This window comes from Triturus cristatus, chromosome 7, assembly GCF_964204655.1.
Source record: "Triturus cristatus chromosome 7, aTriCri1.1, whole genome shotgun sequence".
In the NCBI taxonomy this organism is placed as follows: Eukaryota; Metazoa; Chordata; class Amphibia; order Caudata; family Salamandridae; genus Triturus; species Triturus cristatus.
In genome coordinates this window covers 1,492,173,928-1,492,180,490 of record NC_140590.1, presented here as the reverse complement: position 1 = coordinate 1,492,180,490, position 6,563 = coordinate 1,492,173,928, and positions in this window count along the sequence as shown.

Below are 6,563 nucleotides of genomic sequence, written 5' to 3'. Positions count from 1 at the left end.
TCTTTAAGGCGGCTGCTGGGTGTAGGATTCGCTCTCAGACCATACCTGGCAGTGGCACGAGTGCTGGAACAGGGTGGGTGGTTACTCGGGGCTTCACCTTCCGTGAGGGTATGATGGTTCTGCTCTGGGGCGCTGCAGGCCCCACTGGGCTTCAGTCCTGGTCCCAACTCTGGGGTTGAGATCTCTTCCTCTGCTCCGTCCAGTCCCCTCGAGTCGCGGTCGGTGGCCTCCGGAATGCGTTTGAACCACGAGATATTCCTTGTGGTCGACTCCACCCCTCTTTCTGCTGTGACCATCGTACCCCGCCTCTGTGCCACAGTCCAGCTGCCTGGTTCATACCGGGGTCTGAATTTGCCTCCTGGCCTTCTGTCCCTCACGAGGACGTTGTCCCCTGGTCTGATGTCGCGGTCTTGACTGCCCCTGGCTCGGCTTACTTGTCTGTTGCGGTGTGCTCGTCTTTGGAAGACTTCCTCCGCTTCAAACGGCGGGGGCGCCCACCCCGGGGCTGTGGGTAGCCCATCGCGGCGGGGCCCATTGAGCATAAGAGACCACGGGGCTTGTTTGGTGGAGCAGTGGGGCGTGCTCCGATACTCTCCCAGGAATCGCTGGATTTCCCTCTCGGGGTCTAGTTGCTCTACTCCGGCTATTCGGATGACTTTATTCAGTGTCCTCATGAAACGCTCTACTTCTCCGTTGGCCTGTGGCCACTGGGGAGTGATTCGCCGATGTTGTACCCCTTGACTCTGAAGGAACTCCCGGAACTCATGACCCTGGAAGGGTGGCCCATTGTCACTCTTCACCTCCGAGGGCTGCCCGAACATGGCAAACATTTTCTCCAGGGCTGGTCCCACGAACATGAAGGCTGTAGACGGCAGGACCTCCACCAGGGGATACTTCGAGAAGTTGTCCATGACTACTAGCGACACTTTCCCGTTGGGGAGGCTCCCGAAGTCTAAACTGATCTTGTCCCACGGGTACTTTCCTGGTTCCTCTGTCGCGATGGGGGCCGGAGGTTCCGGGCCGCTCGTCACCTGACACGCGGCACAGTTTTTTACCACTTCGTCCACCATGCCGTCTAGCCCCGGGAACCATACCTTCACCCTCATCCGCGTCTTCATCTTCTCCGTCCCTTGGTGGCCTTCGTGAGCAATTGCCGAGGCCTGACGGCGTAGTGCAGCGGGCATGACGATCCTAGACCCTCGCAGGATGACACCATCACGGGTCATGCTTAGTTCATTCCGTACTCGCCACATCTGCTGCAGGTCCTTCTTGTCCTCCTCTGCCCACGAGTTGGCGGTGTGCAGGAAATCAACCCAGGACCCTTTTTGAAGAGCTCCCCGTGTTCTTGCCAGCACGGCATCGTGCTCCCCAGCACGTATAATTTCTTGGATCGTCAGGATCCGCGGGCACGTTAGAGCAGCTAGGAGGTCGATGTGTGCCTCGGTCTCTTCCTCTTCATCCTTCCCGCCCGAAGATGTCACCTCCTTCTCCGGGTGTCGGGACAGAAAGTCTGCCGGGTTCTTCGCACCTGGCCGGTACGTCACCTCCATCTGGTATTGCTGTAGGCCAATTGCCCACCTCTCGATCCTCGGGGGGGGGTGGGGTGCTGTCCCTCTGAACAGGGGCACCAAAGGCTGGTGGTCTGTCACCACAGTGAATGGGTGGCCGCAGACATATAGGTGGAAATGCCGGCAACCCCATCGGATGGCTAGCGCCTCGCGTTCAATCTGAGAATACCGCTGTTCAGTCGGGGTGAGCGCCTTGCTGGCATACGCCAGGGTGGCCCACGTTCCTGGCTCTTGCTCTTGCATAAGGACCGCGCCCAGTCCCACCGGGCTGGCGTCGACAAGCAGTTCTGTTTTCCTGGTCGGATCAAAGTATACCAGGGTGGCCTGGTCCAGGAGCGTGGTCTTGACCGCGTTGAAAGCGTCTTCTTCCTCTTGCCCCCAGCGCCATAGGGCCTCTGTTTTCGTGAGGCGTCGGAGAGGTTCTGCCGTGGTGGCCAGGTTTGGGATGAACCGCCCACAGTATGTGGCCATCCCGAGGAAACTGCGGACTTCCGACGCTGAAGTTGGTAGTGGGGCGTTCTTGATGGCCTGGGATTTTCTTGGATCTACTTGAATGCCATGGTTGGTAAACGTGTATCCGAAGAACTCAATGCTTTGTTGGAAGAACTGGCACTTCTCCTTGTGCAACGTGACTCCGAACTCCCTCAGCCTCTTCAGAGTGGATCGGACTCGTCGGTAGTGTTCATCCACGGTTGTGGCGTGTATTAATATGTCATCACTGACATTTAGCACTCCCGGTAGCCCCTGCAAGATGTCTCTAATGGTGTTCTGAAATATTTCGGCTGCTGAAGAGATGCCAAAGTTGAGGCGTCGGTATCTGCGTAGCCCCAGGTGCGTGCTGAATGTGGTAATATACCTGCTCTCTTCGTCCAGCGTTAGTTGGTGGTACCCCGCGTTGAGGTCTAGTTTGGAGAACCACCGTGCTCCGTTAAGGTCTGCTATTATGTCATCCATCGTGGGTGTGATGTGCCTCTCCCGTTTGATGGCCTTGTTGGGCAGCCTCATGTCGATGCACACTCGAATCTTGCCTGGTTGCCGGCGTTTTTCCGCTATCACCATGGGTGACACCCAGGGGGTGGGTCCGGTTACTGTCTCTATGACCCCTTGCTCTTCCAGCCTCTTCAGCTCTTCCTCTACCAACGGGCGTAGGTGGAAGGGAATCCTCCTGTGCTTCAGCGCTGTGGGGGTGACTGACCGGTCAATGTGGAGCTTGACTGGTGGTCGTCGGATGTTCCCCAGCCCAGTGAACAGCTCTGGAAACTGGTCCAGCAGGGTAGTTGTTTGGGAGTCTTGTACCTTCCGGAGGAATGCGATCAGCCCCAGGTCTTCTGCCGCGTGCCCGCTGAGGAGGGTGTCGGCCTCTTGGTTGATTACATGTATGTCAATCGTTATCTCTGCGTCATCTGACTTCACCGGCACCGTCATCTTTCCTGCCAACGGCAGGGGTGTGTCGCTCCCATAGGCATAAATTTGAGCTTTTGATCGTCGGAGTTCCGGCTTGGGTCGGAGGCGATTGTATTGTTGCACTCCCATTACGGTGACTGACGCCCCTGTGTCGATTACTGCGTTTATCCGGGACCCGGCGACTAGGATGTCGCACCTTGGTTGGGGCCTCCTTGAACTCTTGAGGGCCCTGGTGAACGAGATCAAGTACGTCTCCCCTTCGTCATCATCGGACTCCGTTGCGTTTTCCTGCAGGGCCTGTGCCTGCTTGTCCCTTGAGTTGGCGGGAGACGACAGCGATAGCTGAGATAGTTGTCTCACCATGGCCTTCTCCGGCCTCCTTCCTCTCCGGTCGCGTTGCATGGCGCGTTTGCGACAGACAGACGCAAAGTGGTTCATCACGCCGCAGTTGTCACACACCTTCCCTTTCGCGGGGCACGGTCTGCCTCCATGCTCATCATATCCACGGTACCCGCACGGGGCTGCCGGCTTCTTTGTCGCCGGTCGGCGGGAAGCTCCACGCGACTGTATTGCGTCGGCCCGCTCTGTCTTGACTGTCACTCCTGATCCGGCACTTCTTGTGAGCGCCATCTCCATCTCCTCTGCGCGGGCGTCGGATAGGTCATGGGACCGTGCCAGCACCAGAATGTCGGCCATCGGGATGTTCGGTTGGCGGAGGATGAGTGTCCGCAGCTTTTTGCTGCGTATTCCGCATATTATCTGGGCCCTGATCTCCTCCTTGGCTCTATCGCCCACGAGGTGTGTGTCTGCCAGCACCCTCAGTCGAGCGTGGAATGCATCCACCGACTCCCCTTCCTTTTGTCTCGCTTGGCGCAATTTGAAGTGTTCAAAGTCTGGGTTCAGCTGGGGGTCGAAATGCGCATTGAGGGCTCTCACTGCCGCGTCATAGTCGTCCGCGTTCCCTGTGTTGGGGAGGTGCTTGAAAAGGAGATAGACTTCTTCCCCTGCGTAGTGAAGTAGTAGTGATCTTTTCACGGTGCCATCCGTTTCTCTGGTGCCCGCAAAGTAGTTGTCGAGCCGGCCAATCCACGTTTGCCAGCGTGGGGCGGCTGTGGCAGGGTCAGCAGCTTCACTAAACGGCGGCAGAACGCCGGACGCGGGGTGTAGGGGCACTGCCTGGGCGGGGCGCTCATCATCCCCCATGGCTCTCTGGGGCACAGCACAGCAGGCGGGACGGCAGTAGGCAGAGGAGTCTGCAGTGGCAGGAGATGCCCACTCTTGGTGGTGATGGAGGGCGGCAGGGTTCAGCTCGGGTGCAGCAGGCAGCTGGAGCAGAGGGCTTCAAAGCCCAGCCAGGACGCAGCAGGGACACAGAGGGCTACAGTTCAATGGCAGGGATGTTCATCTGTCAACTAGCAGTCCCTTGACCGTATGTTCAAACCAATGTGATTCAGAAACATAATTTCTCACACTCTCACGTATTTGAAAAACATTTTTCACCATTTATTGATAGTCAAAACATGTTATACATCACCATTAAAAGCTCAATCTATTCTAATCCCTACTTAACATTAATCGAAGCAGAGACAATAGTTCCAACAATATATTCAATTTGAGCAAAAACGAAGATAAAAAAGGCTAAAAATGTCATATGATATTACAAATTAATCCAAAAATATAAACAGAACAATTAGTTACATTACACACACCTCGTTATGAGCCAGCATAACTGAGAAAACACAACAAAACAAGACAATACACTTTGTCATATATTCACACATCCACACCACTACTGGACATTGACCGCTTGTGGGATGTTTTGAGTCCTTTATCCCTATAAGCATATATCCGTTTCTGTGGATTATGTGTTTCCCATAAGCGTCGACGCGTTTCGATAGGCTATGTTGTATGCCACTATCTTCCTCAAGACCTTAGATAGATGTTTTCTCTGTATTCTGTATTCTGTGCTTCTTTCCTGTTTACAGAAAGAGATATTATTATATATATTTGTTTGAAACAGACCAATTTCCCTAGAGACTGTAGCTTTATTGACTCTATTGGGATTAGCCTCGTGGGAAACTATGCCCTGATGTCCCTATTATGCTGGACGCTATTTGTTTCTGTGTAGCGCCGGTATTTTTGTCCTATGTACCTCACGACTGATCCTAGGGATTGTCTACAGTTATACACCTTTTCCCTGGTATCGGGGTTATTGGCCAGAAAGATAATTGTCTACTTACGTAGTTAGTGTTGTTTCTTATAACCACATTATTCTTTTGATTCGAACTTCATCTGTTTGTACTGCTAAGAAGAGGTCGGGGATCAGGCTTGTATAAAATTCTTCGTATGCCTTCCACCCCGTATTCTGAAAGTGGGAAATAAAAAGAGACTTTTCTACTTCTCTGTCTACTACTTCACATTTCACCCTCCTTGCTACCACATCCATTTTTGCTGCATGATCGATTCAGCAATGGTACATAATATCTTCTATGAATTACGTCCGGGAAAAAATCTGATGCATTCCTACCTTTATTGTGTTGCACTAATCTTCCCCCGCGTTGTCTGTGGAATCTTAATAATCCTCAACTGTAGTTGCGTAAGGCTTCTATGCGAGACCGTTGTGGATAAATATTTCCTCGTATTTTGGGTCCCCTATAGCCTAAAGTAAAGGGATTAAAAGGGTTACTCTCCCTCTAGTTATCCATTGCCCAATCTCTCTATGACACGGAGTGTAATCCGGCCCGATATCTCTCCGCTTGTCATCTTACCTAAATCACGCCGATAGTTGCACGAACGCGGGGTAACGTCTTGATTCTGCTTCCATTGTTTTACCTGTCAGCCTTTCTTTATTTCCTCACCATTATACCATGTGACCCGTGTCGGCCAATGCCGCATCGTTATATTTAACAACTAGTTCCTCCTGTATGTTCGATGCAGTGCTATTGGTTAATCGTTTGTTTGTTGTTTTTTATGCGTATAACTTTATTATTTACACTGCTTACATGATTTTCGCACCTAATTCCGTTGTACACTATATTTTATAATACACCCACTGCTGATTGTTGCAATTCATCGTTTGGGCTAATAATTCTAGAACTCTAGCTTTATCTATAGTTTTGTTAGGAGTAGGACCACTTTTTATTATTAAATAATTCTGTTGGATTAAAAGGCTATTTTGACTGCCTGTAAGTTGTTGGCTATGTTAACGGTGATGACAGCCACTGTGTATATATTACCTATATCTCTTTTGATCCTTTACATTTGGTGCACGCGTAATGCTACCATCTGTTTTTGTAGTGGTGCAAAAGTCCCAAGTTGTTTTTAAGAGAACTGCTATATAGATAATTCTGGTGCTCTAGCTTTATTTGTAGTTTTGTTCAGAGTAAGACCACTTTTTGTTATTGAATGTTTCAGTTGGATTAAAACACTATTTGGACTACCTGCTGTGTTAACGGGGATGACTGACACCGTGTGCCTGACTATGATTTGGGGAGCAACCATTATCTAGAGATGATGCTCATCCAGTCTTCTTTTGAGTTCAGGCCTCTGTCCACCGTGTTAAGGTGACACATGAACCACTGTTCTCGTTGT